The sequence below is a fragment of the Mirounga angustirostris genome, unplaced genomic scaffold (assembly GCF_029215605.1).
Source record: "Mirounga angustirostris isolate CCGP_5_RB_7025 unplaced genomic scaffold, mMirAng1.0.hap1 SCAF_12, whole genome shotgun sequence".
In the NCBI taxonomy this organism is placed as follows: Eukaryota; Metazoa; Chordata; class Mammalia; order Carnivora; family Phocidae; genus Mirounga; species Mirounga angustirostris.
In genome coordinates, this window is record NW_026991720.1 from 7,180,619 (window position 1) to 7,198,984 (window position 18,366).

Below are 18,366 nucleotides of genomic sequence, written 5' to 3' on the forward strand. Positions count from 1 at the left end.
AGTCCCGTTTGAAAATCATGTCATAACTTTTTTATTCAGTGAGAACGACTTACATGGGGAAAACACTCTCTTTCCTGCTGGGTAGGATGAGGAAGGATGTGGCCCTAAGAACTGCTCAACCAACATATGGAAGCAGAACTGAGAGACCGGGAAACCTCTTCCTTCACCTTATTTGAGCCCTGGGTTAAACTATGCCTGAACTTACACCACCCCTGGCTCTCCAGTTATGTGAACCGGAGACATCTCCCTCTTGTTTAAAATGTCTGGGAGTTGAGTTTTCGCTTACCAAATAAAGAGTCCCAAGAGACATGGAAATTGTTGACAGAAGGGGGTTTGCAGAGACTAAAATGTGGAATTGGCTGCAGAGAGAAAGTGGAGTGGAGGGAAGTAATGAGTGTCCTGGTCTGAGAAGTTGACCGTCTTCACTAGGTAGTAACCGTCACCTGTTGAATCCTGGGGCTCAGACCATGTACCTACTAGTATGTAGCACTGGGGCTTGAGGGGTAGAAAGAATGTTCAGGTGTTGCAGCTTGCTTGTTTCGGCCCTCAGTAAGTTTCTAGAAAAAAAAGAGCTTTAGGCTGTCAGGACCTTTATACTTTTCAAGAATACAGGACAGTTGTTTTGTAGAATGTGGGTGTGCCTGATGTATCTTCAGGATTAGGTTCGGATTATTTGTCTTTGGAGGGATAGCCAGGGAGCGGTGCTGTGTTCTCCCTGCATCTTATTGGGTAGCACATGATTTCAGTTCGTTCCATTACTGATGATGTTCACCTGGATCACTTAATTACGGTAATATCTGCCAGACTTCTCCACGGTGAAGTTGCTTTTTTCTTCTTTGTAATTATTAAATATGTGGTGATTTTGTGGGGACGTACTTGGAAACCATGTAAATATCCCACTCCTCATCAAATTTTCCATTTATTTAGCTATATATATATTTTTAAAGACTTCATTTATTTGACAGCGAGAGACAGAGCGAGAGAGGGAACACAAGCAGAGGGAGTAGGAGAGGGAGAAGCAGGCTTCCCGCTGAGCAGGGGGTTTGATGTGGGGCTCGATCCCAGGACCCTGGGATCATGACCCAAGCCTAAGGTAGACGCTTAACCGACTGAGCCACCCAGGTGCCCCAATTTAACTATGTATTTTATATCTATATGGACTCATAGTTTCCTATTCTCGTTTTATCCAATGGTTTATAAGCCTTTCCTATCAGTATTTATTGCGATACTCAAATTATTGCAAGTTTGGCCTGAAGGGGCCCCCCCTTACACAGGCGTCTGTGTCCTTTTGACCCGTTCCCATCATTCTCGAGCACCCTCCTTTGTTCTCTGGCACATGTTGTTCCAGGCGCATCTTCTGTTTTCCCTGTCTGAGCGCTGGAGCTGGACATTTCCACGAGGAGCCCTGGTTCCTTATAGTGGGCAGTGGATTAGAAGCCAAGATCTGGTGTTAGGTGTGCTCATTGCTACCCGAGTATTGCTACTCCCAGGCCTCTCAGTGGCTTGTACAAGGACATGCATACGTATAACACACACATGTTCACATGTGCACTCATTTCCCTTTCTTTTTAAAAATGCCTGCCCAGCAGCACTGCCAATTCCGATGTGACACCACAGTGTCCTTTCCAGTTTTGTCCCTTCTCATATTTGTAACTCTGTCTCAGACAGTAAGAAGCTTTGCACTCATTATCCTTAATATATTTATTTATCTGACCGGTCCCCCTGTATGTAACCCATCTCACGTGGCCACTTCCACTCCTTGCCCTGAGTGAATGCCCTCCTGGCCTCCCCCTGCAGCTTTGAGGCTCTGCTCCGGCCGCCCCACTCCCCTCCCATCTCCCGCTGGTGTGGATGTTTTCCTTACTGGGCTCCATTTAATGATTTTGGAGTGGGGTGGTTCAGGAAAGGAAGGGAAGAGAAAGAGGAAGGCAAGGAGAAGGCAGTGACAGTTCATGGAAATGGGTTAATGACAAAAGGAATCAATGTGGAAGTAGAAAAGATACACTGGAGATAATGTAATATGCAAGTGGCTATATGACTGAAATTAATCCCAAAAGTGAATCTAGAGTTATAGATTTGGGAATCATTTCAATAAGGGTGATTCTAATGCTATAAAAGGAGTAGTTAGGGGCGCCTGGGTGGCTCGGTTGAGCATCCGCCTCTTGATCTCAGCTCAGGTCATGACCTCAGGGTCGTGAGATCGAGCCCCGCGTCGTTGGGCTCTGAGCTCAGCAGAGAGTCTGCTTGAGATTCTCTCTCTCTCCCTCTGCCCCTCCACCTGCTCGCACGCTCTCTCTCTGTCTCAAATAAATAAATAGATCTTTAAAAAAAATTCGGAGTAGTTCACTGGGATCGTAAACATCAACAGCAAAGCGTGACAGCCACGAGCGGACGTTTGGAAAGCACCAGGTCAGAGGACAGCAGCAGGAAGGAAAGCAGTCCCATGCGTTGGGCAGGCGCTGATACAGCCAGGTACCGCCCCTGCCCTCGAGAACGCACAGTCTCGTGGGCAGAGAGAGGAATGCCCGGGCAGATACGGACAGTGGAGTGAGTGCCAGGCCAGAGGGAAAGCCCCAGGGGAGGGCAGCACACAGCGAGGGCACTTGACTGGAACTGGAGGGGCCCGGGAAGCTGTCCCAGAGAAACCGACTTCTCAGCTGAGCCTTGACCCCATGACAAGGGGAGGGCTGCTGCCCAAGTAGACTAGAAGTGGATAAAAATGCAGGCTGGATAGGCTAACAGAGCCAGGGAGGAGGGGAATGTTCCTTTTCCACAAAGGGGTCCGTGTGTGGTCCATGAAAGAAGGCGGTTTGGGAAGGAAGCAGATAAGACTCTCAATCAGGGGCGCCTGGCTGGGCTCGGTCGGTAGAGCCTGCAACTCTTGATCTGGGGTCGTGAGTTCGAGCCCCACATTGGGTCTAGAGATTACTTAAATAAATAAAAACTTAGGGCGCCTGGGTGGCTCAGTCATCAAGCATCTGCCTTCGGCTCAGGTCATGATCCGAGGGTCCTGGGATCAAGGCCCGCATCGGGCTCCCTGCTCGGCGGGAAGCCTCTCCCTGTGTTTCTCTCTGTCAAATAAATAAAAAAGAACGAAAAGAAAGCTCTAAATAAATAAATAAATGAAACCTTAAAAAAAAAAAAGATTCACACATGAGACAGCTGCGCCCCTCCGTCGGCGCCTCCCGGACCATGCGCCAGGTTCCGCACTGTCCTTACTGATGATGCGCCTGCTTTAGGATGCATCTGCTTCCTAAACTACACCCGGCCATTTCCTCCACTCCTCTCTGGGACTGTGCTGTCCAGCCTCTTAGAGCGAGAACGGCGGGAACTGCCCTTTGGTTCGGAGCAGAATGACTATTCGGTTACTCGGGTTAGATGCTGCTGAGAACTGTTAGCTGCAGTGTCCCGGGGCGGTGTTTCTGCTACGACCCTAAACACCATAACGTATCCACCACACCCAGCTTCTTAGTCACGTGGCAAGTGTGCCGATGGTTTTACTCTCCCTCCCTGGCACCCCTGGGTCCTCAGGTTGTTAGGTTTTCGTTTTGATTTTCTCTCTCCCAGTGTCTTGTGCGGTTGATAAAATATGGGAATTCCAGCACCCCGAAGGTGCTTTTGGACATAAAGTCGGAGGAAACGAATCCACCTCATGGTGGCCTTTCTGTGTAGACTCTGATAGTCCCAAACCAGACTTGATATCCCAGACTGAAATGGGGCGAGAGCCACTTCTTTGGGGATGGAGGAGCATGGAGATAGAAAAGGCAGTTCACTCCGATGCCGGTGAGCATGTGGGTTTGAAGAGCATCAGAGCGTGGCTGGTTTGGGTGTAAGAGCACCTACGTCTGAGACTCCGCATAGAGATCATACAAGTCCCTTTTCTTAGTCTCCTTGGCGTGGTGGTGGCCTTGGGGTTTGGGAAATGAAAGTGACTGAACTAGAGGAGAGAGCACATTCCTCTTCTAGATAGGAATAAAAGATGCTGGTTTGTTCACTGACTGATTTGTAAAGATGATATCAAAAAAGGACAAAAACCCTAAAACGTGGGCGCCTGGGTGGCTCAGTTGGTTAAACGACTGCCTTCGGCTCAGGTCATGATCCTGGAGTCCCGGGATCGAGTCCCGCATCGGGCTCCCTGCTCAGTGGGGAGTCTGCTTCTCCCTCTGACCCTCCTCCCTCTCATGCTGTCTCTCATTCTCTCTCTCTCAAATAAATAAATAAAATCTTTAAAAACAAAAACAAAAAAACCCCTAAAACGTGACCAAGACTTCATCTCTAGAGATAAGCTGAAGGTAGAGTTCCCCTTCAAAGGCAACTGATGCTTTCTCGTATATACGATATATCATATCATATATCATATCAGTGCCATGGTCAAATTGTAATTTACATTTAGAAACGTGGACATAGACTGTACTTTCGTTTTTGTTTTTTAATGTTTGGGGTTTCTGCCACTGATTTCTGAGAAGTTAAAACGTTCAGGAAAGTGTTGAAGTTAAATATGTCACATCATAAAAGAAGATTCTGCAAAACATTATATTGGTTTCACTTATGGCTTTATTTCTCAGGAGCAAACAAACCAAGACTTTCAAAAAGATCACTAGTCTTCTAACTATACGTTGAGGAAGAACTACCTGTAAGCACACACAGTTAACTCCCCTAGTCTAAGAGTGAAAGACATCGGGTTATTCACCAATTTAATGAGAGTTCTAAACTGTCAAGCAGATTTTTTTTTAAAGATTTTACTTATTTGTTTGTTCATTTGTTTGTTTTAGAGCAGGGGAGAGGAGCAGAGGGAGAGGGACGAGCAGACTCTGAGCTGAGTGTGGAGCCCGATGTGGGACTCGATTTCACAACCCTGATATCACTACCCTGAGCTGAAACCAAGAGCTGACTGAGCCACCCAGGTGTCCCTGTCAAATAGATTTTTTTAAATAATACATAAGATGGGAATTTTGTTTGTTTTTGTTTTAGATTTTACTTATTTATTTGTCAGAGCACAAGCAGGGCAGGCAGCAGGCAGAGGGAGAGGGAGAAGCAGGCTCCCCGAGGAGCAGGAAGCCTGATGCGGGACTCAGTCCCAGGACTCTGGGATCATGACCTGAGCCGAAGTCAGATGCTTAACTGACTGAGCCACCCAGGCGTCCCAAGACGGAATTTTGGATATTATATCTTAGTTGATGTTGGTCTGAGTCATGGAGATGGTTCTATAGGTACCTAAATAAAGCAATGAAGCCCAGAGGTGGGACTTATAGTGTCCTATTAGATTATCTAATCAGATACTGGACAAGTTTGGATCCTGATGTGATCCCTTTCTCACTGTCCAGTGCTGTTCTCTCCTGAACTTAGCAGTATGTAGACTTCTCTGATTTCAGCCTTCAAGACCTTTCTGTGATAAAAATTAAATCAGCTCCAGGAAAGCCATGATAATAGTGCAGACTACTTCTTGCCTTAACACCTAACTCAGTTTGATCCCTTGACATCTGTTCCTTTGAGAACACCACTGGCCATATCCAGGTATCATGTGCCTCAGCCAATACAGGGTTCCTTGGAAAACGGAGCTGTTTCTCAGTGAACTCTCTTCATTCAAGAAGCTCTTTTATCCTTTTCCTAGACTCCTCTCTCAATTCTGTCCTCTTTGTATTTTTTTTTTTTAAAGATTTTTTATTTATTTATTTGACAGAGAGAGAGACAGCGAGAGAGGGAACACAAGCAGGGGGAGTGGGAGAGGGAGAAGCAGGCTCCCGGCCTAGCAGGGAGCCTGATGTGGGACTCGATCCCAGGATCCTGAGATCATGACTTGAGCCGAAGGCAGACACTTAATGACTGAGCCACCCAGGCGCCCCAATTCTGTCCTCTTTTTAAAAAATTTTCTTGCCTTTAGTTATGAAAGTAGAATAAGCCTTATCCCAAAGTCTCCCTCTGGCACCAGTAACAAGCTGAAGATGTGACAGTAACATAGTTGAGAGGACCTGACATGTCTGGTTCCATTTTCTCTCTGTCTTTATAGGGTATCTCCCACATCACAGGCTGCTTTACTGATCCTGGACTTCCTGGTGTCCTTATTCTGACGGCCCTATACCTCGGTACATCAAGTATGTCTTCAGGATCAATGCCAATAATAATCTGGGGACGAAGTTAACAACCTCCCTGAGGTTCAGGGAGCTGAATCCTTGTGGCTGCAACTTACGTAGGTCCTAGAATGGAGAAGTCAGTCACCTTCTCCTGCACAATGTGCTTTGGAGAAGATCAGGTAGCCATAGTTCAGAATACACAGATTTTCCAAGTCAGAATTCAAAGGCAAGGGAAGAATTCTATACAAACGCCGACTGAACAACCACTCAGGTTACTTAAGTATATGAGGATATGCACAGATCCATCTCCAGAATTACGCATGCAAGGATTCTACCCAGAGACCTGGCACACAAAACCCACAGCTCCCCAGGGACACCTTGGTGGCTCAGTTAAGCATCTGCCTTTGGCTCAGATCATGATCCAGGGTCCTGGGATCGAGCCCCGCATCGGGCTTGGCAGGGAGCCTGCCACTCCCCCTGCTTGTGCTTGCTCTTCTCTCTGACAAATAAATAAAATAAAAATCTTTAAAACCTATAGCTCCCCAGATCAAAAGATACCAGCCTAAAATACTCCCTTTGTCTTGCTGGCATTTCAGTACAGTTGGCAAAAAATCATTAAAAAATACAACACTGTACAAAACAAAAAAGCCTTTTCTTTCTTTCAAGTTAGACAAAGCTTTCTGGAGCACATATGTTGTCCAATTGTGCTATGCTTTGTAAAACATTACTAATTTAATAACAGATGTTTGATAACCTTAACCTGTCCATGCTTCAGCTTTAACATGGTTGATAATAGTTTCCTTATGTACAAGGTACAAGTATCAAGCTTAAAATTTAAATATCATTTTGTTTACAAGGTTACTTTCATGGATATATCCAAGTACTGTGAAAATGGAAGAGAGCTTATTGTTTTATGATCCCTGCATAGTTATACAGCAGAAATAATAGGGCTTATCCAAAAGTCTCCAAGGAATTTCAGAATATTTTGATTGACCAACTGGAGAAACCATAGCTCATCTGAAAACTGAACACCTACTGAATATGTTTCTCTTTAGAGCTTTTCATACAACGACAATGAGATCAGTTTCTATAACAATTTAATGTAATTCACCTAAATGAAGTTTTTTAGATCAAGACATGCTGATTTTTAAAAATTACCAACTATTTCATGTTGCTTAAAACCACAGAAGTGAAATATCTATAGGACTTAAATCACCATTATTATTATTTTTTAAAAGATTTTATTTATTTATTCATGAGAGACAGAGAGAGAGAGCCAGAGGGAGAAGCAGGCTTCCAAGGAGCAGGGAGCCCGATGTGGGACTCGATCCCAGGACCCTGGGATCATGACCTGAGCTGAAGGCAGACGCTTAACCGTCTGAGCCACCCAGGCGCCCTCACCATTATTATTATTATTATTATTTTATTATTATTTTGATGGGCAGCAAAACAAGGTTTATTGAGCTATAGTAAAGTGATAGTACAAAGCTCCTGAAGAGGGAGGGGACCTGAGAGGGTTGCCCTAAATCACCATAATATTTTTGTGTGTGTGAGAAGGTTTTTTTTTAATATTAAAGTACAGTTGACACACTGTGTTACATTTGTTTCAGGTGTACAAGCTTCTGCAGTTTTATTTTTATTTTTATTTTTTTATTCTTTTAAAGATTTTATTTATTTATTTCACAGAGAGAGAGATAGTGAGAGCAGGAACACAAGCAGGGGGAGTGGGAGAGGGAGAAGCAGGCTTCCCACTGAGCAGGGAGCCTGATGAGGGGCTCGATCCCAGGACCCTGGGACCATGACCTGAGCCGAAGGCAGATGCTCAACAACTGAGCCACCCAGGCGCCCCTGCAGTTTTATTTTTTAAAAGATTTATTTTATTTTTATTTTATTATTTGAGAGAGAGAGAGACAGAATCTCAAGCAGACTCCGTGCTGGGCACAGAGCCCGACTCAGTGTTCAGTCCCACGACCCAGAGATCACGACCTGAGCTGAAATCAAGAGTCAGATGCTTAACTGACTGAGCCACCCAGGTGCCCCTACTTTTGTGGCTTAAAAATAAGCCACAAAAATAGGGGCACCTGGGTGGCTCAGTCATTAAGCGTCTGCCTTCAGCCCAGGTCATGATCCCAGGGTCCTGGGATCGAGCCCCGCATTGGGCTCCCTGCTCCTCGGGAAGCCTGCTTCTCCCTCTCCCACTCCCCCTGCTTGTGTTCCCTCTCTCGCTGTCTCTCTCTCTGTCAAAAAAATAAATAAAATCTTTAAAAAAAAAAAAAAAGCCACAATAAATCATTCCATATTAAAATACCAAGGAGCATCAAGCTTGCGAAAGTAACTTTCTCATTTACCAGTGGTCAAAGACTCCCCTCATTGGAAATGACCGTAAACTCAGATGGGTTTTCTTTATTGGCTATCAGTAGCTAATTAGCTCTAGTGGACCTCTCACCAGAGTAGTAAGAATGAAGTGATGGACCAAATCCCTGAGTGGGCTGATTTGGTGCATCAAGCCCATGGCTATAGGTTTATTTTTTCAACAGAATACTTTAGAGATTATGTAAAAATACCATCTACAGAGTGGGTATTAGATTTGAGCACTAGATGGCAACACTGCAAAATCCGTTCCTTTCACAGGGAACCTTGCTTTTCTACTTTGCTGCAGGAGACACAGGGCCAGCGATGGCCCAACTCAAAGGAGTATGTTATCGACTGAAAGTCTGTGTGCACACCTCCCCCCCATCTCATATGTGAAATCCTACTGCCCACTGTGATGGTTTTAGGAAGCTGGTCTTGCCAGTCTTTGGGAGATCAGGTCATGAGCGGGGAGCCCTCAGTAACGAGATTAGTGTCCTTATAAAAGGGACCCCAGAGAGCGCCCGGGCCCCTTCCAACACAGCTCTCAAAGACACAGGGAGGATGATGTCTACAAACCCGGAAGCAGTCCTCACGAGGCATGGAATCTGCCAGAGCCTTGGTCTCAGACTTGCGGCCTCTGCACTGTGAGGAATAAGCTTCTGTTGTTCATAAGCCACCCAGTCTGTGGACCCTGTGATAGCAGCCCAGATGGACCACGACAGGGCGCCATTCACATTGTCTCTGCGGTGTGATCCAGCATTTGCATTCCCGCAGACCCAGTATGAACAGCGCTTCCTCAGCTGGTGCACCAGCTGCCCTGAGGTTTCTCCAGGACGTCTTTGCTGTTCGGGAAGAATAGATGATAAGACCTACTCATTTATGAAACATGGGTGGCGCAGCTGGTTAAGCGGCCGACTCTTGGTTTCAGCTGGGGCTGTGATCTCGGGGTCTTGAGATCAAGCCCCATATCGGGCTCGAGCTCAGCATCGAGTCTGCTTGTCCCTAGGGCTCCCTCCCCCCCGCCCCCCCATGCGCTCTCTCTCTCTCTCTCTCATAAACAAATAAAATCTTTATTTATTTATTTATTTATTTTTTAAAAGATTTTATTTGTTTGACAGAGAGAGACACAGCGAGAGAGGGAACACAAGCAGGGGGAGTGGGAGAGGGAGAAGCAGGCTTCCCGCGGAGCAGGGAGCCCGATGCGGGGCTCGATCCCAGGACCCCGGGACCATGACCTGAGCCGAAGGCAGACGCTTAACGACTGAGCCACCCAGGCACCCCAGGCACACCAACAAATAAAATCTTTAATAAATAAATAAACAAATAAAATAAAAAATAAAATGTCGGAGATCACAGAGAGGCAGTTAAAACGAAGAATGCTGGAGTCGCAAGGTTGATACCCTGTATTACTTGTCATATGTTCTGACAGTTAATAGCGGTGTGATCTGGGACAAGATAAGCAGGCTCCTCAAGTCTCAGTTTGATCTCTAAGATGAGGATAAGGACAATGCTCAGGCCATAGGATTATTGTGGGATTTAAGTGGGGGGAAAAATGCATGCAGAAATGCTCAGCAGAGTGCTTGTCATGTAGTACTCAAAGATCACTAGTCTCCTAAGTTTATAAATTTCATAAGGAAGTGACAGTAATTATGGTCACCACTCTATCCCTGGGCCTCACTGGATGCCTGCCCCCCAGTTAGCATTCCATGAACACTTGTCTTAGTGTGCTTCTCCCCATACTCTAAATCAGGAAATCATGTGGCCCTGATACTATAATAAATAGTCACCTACTTACTGCACCCATCCAGGTAAGAGGTTCAAACAGTTTGACTCTAGCTTTGCCAATGCCCAAAGTCTTCCCCTCATTGAAAATTATCATATCCTCATACAGGTGTTTTTTCCTCTTAGTGACTAGTTAGCTCAGCTAGATATTAACCACAGTAATAGGGATAAGGTAATGCATCTCCTCTCTGAGTAAGCTTTACCTTTAAAAGGAAGAGGTTGGTTTTCTGTTTTGTTTTTTTTAAGATTTTATTTATTTGACAGAGAGAGACACAGCGAGAGAGGGAACACAAGCAGGGGGAGTGGGAGTGGGAGAGGGAGAAGCAGGCTTCCCGCGGAGCAGGGAGCCCCATGCGGGGCTTGATCCCAGGACCCTGGGATCATGACCTGAGCCAAAGGCAGATGCTTAACGACTGAGCCACCTAGGCATCCCTAAAAGGAAGAGTTTCAAAAAACTTTTCTTTAAAATGGTTTTTCTTATGGATTTACTACATTTTGAAAAATACAGCTTTGCCTACTGACAGTTTGAAAGTTCAGCTTTATAATACTCATTCAAGATAGTGTTTGTATTATACCCATCAGGATAACATCACTTGGGTCTCTTCTTTGAGTAAACCACCCAAAGATGAGCTTAGAGGGATTATTATGTTTTCTTTGGACTTCAAATTAGATTTTTTTTTTTTAATCCATGAAAGACTCTGGTTTTAAATAAAACATCACCCTGTAAATATCTTTTAAAAATTAATTAATTAAATTAAATAGACATTAAAAATAAACAAATGGTTTTTCTTTCCAAAAAAAGAAAATCCTGTCTTGCCTCTATTTCTTTATTATATCCAACTATTTTAAAGTACCCACATACGTGGGGGGAAATACGTCAAATATAATGTTAATGGAAAAAGAAAACCAATACATCCCCACGACAATACAGATAGTGTCTCATTTTTTTTTTAAGATTTATTTATTTGAGAGAGAGAATGAGATAGAGAGAGCATGAGAGGGGGGAGGGTCAGAGGGAGAAGCAGACTCCCTGCCGAGCAGGCTCGATCCAGGGACTCCAGGATCATGACCTGAGCCGAAGGCAGTCGCCCAACCAACTGAGCCACCCAGGCGCCCAATAGTGTCTCATTTTTTTAAAGTAGGCTCCATGTCCAACGTGGGGCTTGAATTCATGACCCTGAGATCAAGAGTTGCATGCTCTACTGACTGAGCCAGCCAGGTGTCCCTAGTATCTCATTTTTGTACAAGAAAATGTGGACCTGTGGGTGTGTGTAATGTGTATGCGCACTGATAGGGGGAAAAAAAGGAAGGAGATAACCACAATATTCACAGTAGTAGTCTTTGGGTAGGTGGCCTACGGATTTTTTTTTTTTCCTTCTTGTATTTCTTTATATCTTTTTGTACTTTTCAAGTATTCTATAAATAATACATATTACTATTTTTAAATACATCATGAAGAGTCCATACTACTTCTCTGTTGATAAATCTCATAGACATTGTTGTTGTTCCTTGTCTTATTGCTCTCTTTCATAGCGAAATGTCACTCTTACCTCTCTTATATCTTATGACAATCCCTGAGATATTGTTATTCTCCAAAGTGTCATCCTCCACTTTCTTCTCACTCAACACATTCTCCATGGGTGATTCCATGCACTCACAGTGCTTCACTTAGCCTTCATATACTGGTGGTAGCCAGCTCATCTGTGGGCCAGGCGTTTGTCCTAAGCTCCAAACCCATGTATACACCTGGCTTCTATATATCTCTGCTCAGATGCCTAACAGGCATCTTATGCTTAATATGCCCCCAATTGAAATTGTTCCCAGCATCACTCCCACCCTAGTCCCTGCCTGCCAATATCCAAGTTCCTCCTTGTCTTTCCCTATCTCGCTGAGTGGCACCACTAGCTACTGACTCAGTTCCCCTGCCCAACGCATCTCTGTCGGTCATCATTTTCACACTGATTTTAGCCCTCTACTTACACTTTCGTCTCTCTGCTTCATCCCCACCACCACCATCTCTCACCTGGATTAGCACAAGACCACCTTCAACCTGGTGTATCTGACTACAGGTGCTTCTAGCTCCACATGACCACCAGAGTATCTTTATAGAATGCAAATATTATCATGCTACTCCCCTGCTTAAAATTCTTCACTCACTCTCTATTGCCCTCAGGCCAAAGCCTTTTATTATCTGGCCCCCTCTTCTCCAACTTCATCGCCTTGCTGCACCTCTTGTCACTATATCTCAGCTATACTAAATAACCTGCCTTTCCCCAGATTCTCCACGTTCCAGTTCTTTGCATGGTCCTCCCTTACATGGAATACCTCTCACTGTGTATCTGAACCGTATTATGTTTCCCATCCTGTGTGTTCTAATTCTTGTGTAGACTCTCCTATATCGACCATCTCCACCTGCCTAATTCATGGTCTCAAGCCATAATTAGAGGGAAGTTTGTAGCACAAAATGCCTATATTAGAAGAGAAGAGAGGCCACAAAGCCATGACTTTGGCTTTCATTTTAAGATACTGGAGGGAAAAAAAGGTAAATAAAACCTAAAGTAAGCTGAAGAAAGGAAATAAAGATCAGAGCTGAAATCAGTGGAGCAGAAAATAGGAAAAGAATAAAGAAAAATCAATGCAACCAAAAAAGGGGTTCTTTGAGGAGGCCAATAAAATTTACAAGTCTCTAACCAGACTAATAAAAAAAGAGAGGGCGCCTGGGTGGCTCAGTTGGTTAAGCGACTGCCTTCGGCTCAGGTCATGATCCTGGAATCCCTGAATCGAGTCCCGCATTGGGCTCCCTGCTTGGCAAGGAGTCTGCTTTGCCCTCTGACCCTCCCCCCTCTCATGTGGTTTCTCTCTCTTTCAAATAAATAAATAAAATCTTTAAAAAAAAAAGAGAGAAGACAAAAATTATCAACATCAGCAATGAGAGGTGACCTCGCTACAGATTCTATAGTTACTAACATATAAGAAAAGAATATTATGAACTTTATGCCAATAAATTTGACAATTTATGTGAAATGGGGAAATTCCACTAACTACCAAAGCTCACCCAAGAAGAAATAGATAGCCTGAATAGCCCTATATATCTATTAAATAAATTGAATTTATGGTTATAATCTTTCCCACAAAGAAAATTACTCTAGAGAATTCTACCAAACACTTAAGAAAGAAAAATATATCAATTCTACACAAACTCTTCCAGAAAACTGAGAGAGAGTACTTTCCAATTCATTCTATGAGGCCAACATTATGTGATATCAAAGCCAGACAAAAATCTAACAAGAGAAGAACAATAAAAACATACATACATAGGGGCGCCTGGGTGGCTCAGTTGGTTAAGCGACTGCCTTCGGCTCAGGTCATGATCCTGGAGTCCCTGGATCGAGTCCCTGGATCGAGTCCCTGGATCGAGTCCCGCATCGAGTCCCGCATTGGGCTCCCTGCTCGGCGGGGAGTCTGCTTCTCCCTCTGACCCTCCCCCGTCTCATGTGCTCTCTGTCTCTCTCATTCTCTCTCAAATAAATAAATAAAATCTTAAAAAAAAAAAACAAACATACATACATAGATGTATAAATTCAATAGAATTTTAGTAAATCAAATCCAACAATATAAAAATGATAATACATCATGACCAAGTGCAGTTTGTCTCAGGAAATCAAGGTTGGTTTAACTGTTGAAAATCAATCAATATAATAATCTATATGAACAGACTAAAGAAGAAAAACTATGTGATCCATTCCTAATTTAAAAACCTTTCAGAAGGGGCGCCTGGGTGGCTCAGTCATTAAGCGTCTGCCTTCAGCTCAGATCATGATCCCTGGGATGGAGCCCCGCATCAGGCTCCCTGCGCAGCAGGAAACCTGCTTCTCCCTCTCCCCCTCCCCCTCCTCCTGCTTGTGTTCCCTTCTCGCTGTCTCTCTGTCGGAAAATAAATAAAATCTTAAAAAATAAATAAAGATAAATAAAAATAAAAAAATAAAAACCTTTCAGAAAACTAGAATCAGAAGGGAACCTCCTCAACCTGATAAAGGGCATCTACTAAAAATCTATAGCTAACATCTTATGTAATGAGAAAGACTGAATTATTTTCCTAAGATCAGGAACAAGGCAAGAATATCCACTCTTACTACTTATTTTCAACATTGTACTGGAGGTTCTGGCCAGTGAATAAGGAAAGCCAAATAAATGAAAGGCATCCATAATGAAAAAGAAATAAAGTGTCTTTATTTGCAGAGGATATGATTTATGTAGAAAATCCTACGGAATCTACAACAAAGCTACCAAAACTATTGTGAGTTTAGGAAGGTCGCAGTATTCAAGGTCAACACACAAAAATTGATTGTACTCCCACATATTTGCAAGGAACAATAGGAATTTGAAATTTTAAAAATGCACTTTAAGATAGCAAAATATCACAAAACATATGGAAGATTGCACACTGATAACTACTTGGCACATAGTAGGTACTTAATAAATATTGAATGCGTAAAAAACGGAGTAGGGTCTAACCTCAAGATCATGCAGTCTGACTCCAGAGCCTCTACTCCTACCCTTTCACAACAAATACAGTAAATATTTTTTATTTCTAATATAAGCTTATTATGTCTTTGTTTAAGTTTTACTGTTTAATTTCCACAAATACCAATAATGCCTAGAACCTTCTAGCATTTGGTGACAATGAAATTTGAATACTAAGGGAAAAAATCTTAGTTTGAATCTAAAAACATCTTAAGAATTCCTTTACTGGGCGCCTGGGTGGCTCAGTCCATTGGGCGTCTGCCTTCGGCTCAGGTCATGATCTCAGCATCCTGGGATAGAGTCCCGCATCGGGCTCCCTGCTCCTTGGGAGCCTGTTCCTCCCTCTGCCTCTCTCTCTCTCTCATGAATAAATAAATAAAATCTTAAAAAAAAAAAAAAAAGAATTCCTTTACTTTGGGTGCCTGGGTGGCTCAGTTGGTTAAGTGTCTGCCTTCGGCTCAGGTCATGATCCCAGGGTCCTGGGATCAAGTCCCACATCAGGCTTCCTGCTCAGCAGGGAGTCTGCTTCTCCCTCTGCCCCTCCCCCTGGCTCATGCTCTCTCTCTCTCTCAAAAATAAAATAAAATAAAATAAAATAAAATAAAATAAAATAAAATCTTAAAAAAAAAAAATTCCTTTACCTTAGGGTCCCCCGGGTGGCTCAGTCGGTTGAGTAGCTGAGTGTCTGGCTCTTTGTTTCAGCTCAGATCATGATCTCAGGGTCCTGACCCTCCTTGTCCCTCTCCCTCTGCTCCCCCTACCCCCTCCCAGAATAAATAAATAAAATCTAAAAAAAAAAAAAAATTTCTTCACCTTGGAACAATGAGAAGTGGTGGCCAAGACCATTGGCTTAACAATGAAATTACTGTGCCGGTTACCTATTTCTGCAAACTTGAAAAGAACGTCTTGTCACAGACAAACTCCTGTAAAAATGTTAGCGTGGCCTTATTTTCAATGGTCGGCCACCCCTAGATGTGTGGACATTTCCCTCTTTTGAATCACAGCAAAAACAGTCAGTACTCAAGGCTATTGGAAGATACAATAAAAGTTGCAGCTGCGGACGTGGTGATATCCTCTTAAACATAGTGCTCAAATCCGAGCGCGGTGTTTTAGCCGTGCGCACAATGAATCTTCTTTTTCATAATTCATTTTTTTAAAGATTTTACTTATTTGAGAGAGAGTGAGCAACAGCAGGGTGAAGGGCAGAGGGAGAAGCAGGCTCCGCACCAAGCAAGGAGCCCCGTGGGACTCGATCCCAAGACTCCAGGATCATGACCTGAGCCAAAGGCAGTCGCTTAACTGACTGAGCCACCCAGACGCCTGTGCACAGAATGAATTTAAGCAGTATGGCAGGTATTCTCAGGCAGCCCCCGAACAGCGAAAGGATTTGAGTGTGTGCCAGGGTCCTCATTTGCATCTCTAATTTTCTTAGTTAAGGCAGAGCCTTCAAGCAAATGCTAAGTTCCCTCGGGAGACAAGGTAACAGGGTGGGAAAAATGATCATAATGCTATATTGAGTTTAAAATGTAAGAAAGTTACATGCAGGTGTGTGTATCTCTGGCTACAATAGTGTTTGGCTGAAGAAGCAGATATTTCTGAAAATGAATTCTTTTATTTCTTTTTTTTTTTTTTGACAGAGAGAGAGATAGCGAGAGCAGGAACACAAGTGGGGGAATGGGAGAGGGAGAAGCAGGCTTCCCGCCGAGGAGGGAGCCCGATGTGGGGCTCTATTCCAGGACCCTGGGACCATGACCTGAGCCGAAGGCAACGCTAACGACTGAGCCACCCAGGTGCCCGAATTCTTTTATTTCTGACAGCTTCAGCTCCCCCCCTTTTTTCTAAAAGATTTTTTTTTAAAGATTTTATTTATTTATTTGAGAGAGAGAATGAGAGAGAGAGAGAGAGAGCACATGAGAGGGGGGAGGGTCAGAGGGAGAAGCAGGCTCCCTGCAGAACAGGGAGCCCGATGTGGGACTCGATTCCGGGACTCCAGGATCATGACCTGAGCCGAAGGCAGTCGCTCAACCAACTGAGCCACCCAGCCACCCTCTAAAAGGTTTTATTTATTTATTTATTTATGTGTTTATTTATGTGTTTATTCGTTTATTTATTCATTTATTTATTTTAGAGAAAGAGAGCGAGAACAGGGGGAGGAGCAGAGGGAGAGGGAGAGAGGGAGAAAATCCCAAGCAGACTCTGCACTGAGCATGGGGCCGACTTGGGGCTCCATTATCCTGACCCTGAGATCATGACCTGAGCTGAAACCAAGAGTCGGACTCCCAACTGACTGAGTCACCCAGGGGCCTCCAGCTTTCTCACCTTCTATCGTAACCACGGGAGGTAGTCAGGACCATTCCTGAGTTCTCCAAGCACATATAAGAAATTGTTTCATCCCACATGGTCTAATTCCCTGATCAGCTTGATCGTTAGCCTCATCGAGCAGGGCATGCAGATGGGCAGCTGCCTGGTCCCAGTGTACCGTTTTCTTTTTTTTTTGAAGATCTTATTTATTTATTTGACAGAGAGAGACAGCGAGAGAGGGAACACAAGCAGGGGGAGTGGGAGAGGGAGAAGCAGGCTTCCCGCGGAGCAGGGAGCCCGATGCGGGGCTTGATTTCAGGACCCCGGGATTGTGACCTGAGCCACCCAGGTGCCCCCACTGTACTGTTTTCTGACCATATATACTTGGCATGTGATAACTAACTTAAGTGTCAGGATCTGTAATGACGTCACAGATTGCCTGAATAATATCTACATGGGGAGGATTACTTCCCCATGGGTCATTTCTCTAGGGATGCTTCGAAGAGGAAAGCACATGTTCAAACTGACCTGTAAACATAGCCCAATAGTTAAATGGCAGCCGAAGAGACAAGCTAGGGGCGAGTTCCATGACTTAACAGTCAGCCTCTCTATACTCACAGTCAATTATAGGGATCTTGGAGATAGTTATGAAAATATCATCTCTATTTTGACCTTTGACACAGTGGTCTCCCAGCCTGCTGGTACCCATAACTAAATCAATGAGATTTAGGAATAAAGAAGGAAGAAGGATCTTTCCAACTTGATAATGTTTTGCTGTTGAATGAACTTCTATTGCTATACTATAAATGCTTTTATTTTTTTATATATTTCATTTATTTGAGAGAGAGAGATAGCAAGAGTGCAGGAGCAGTGGGGAGAGGGAGAAGCAGGCTCCCTGCTGAGCTGGGAGCCCCAATGTGGGGCTTGATGTGGGACTGGACCCCAGGACCCTGAGATCATGACCTGAACCAAAGGCAGATGCTTAACTGACTGAGCCACCCAGGCTCCCCTATAAGTGCTTTTAAAAGGAACATTTTTAATTTTGCAAGTAATGTGATACTGATCACACACACAGAGATACATATGTATTTATACTGCATTTTGAAAGGTTTCCTTCCAGACCTTGTGTTAACAAAGGGTCTTAGTGAAAATTGGTTGTATTTGTCCCACATCCAGGCAAATGGAGCTCCCTTTTCTCTCAGTTTAATGAGGATCCATAGGAAACTACCACGAAAGGCAAAAATTCTGGCTGGGCTCTATCTTTTTGAAGGGTTCTCTAAAATGATATTGCTGATGAACACCATGTAGTGTATAGAATTGTTGATGCACTATACTG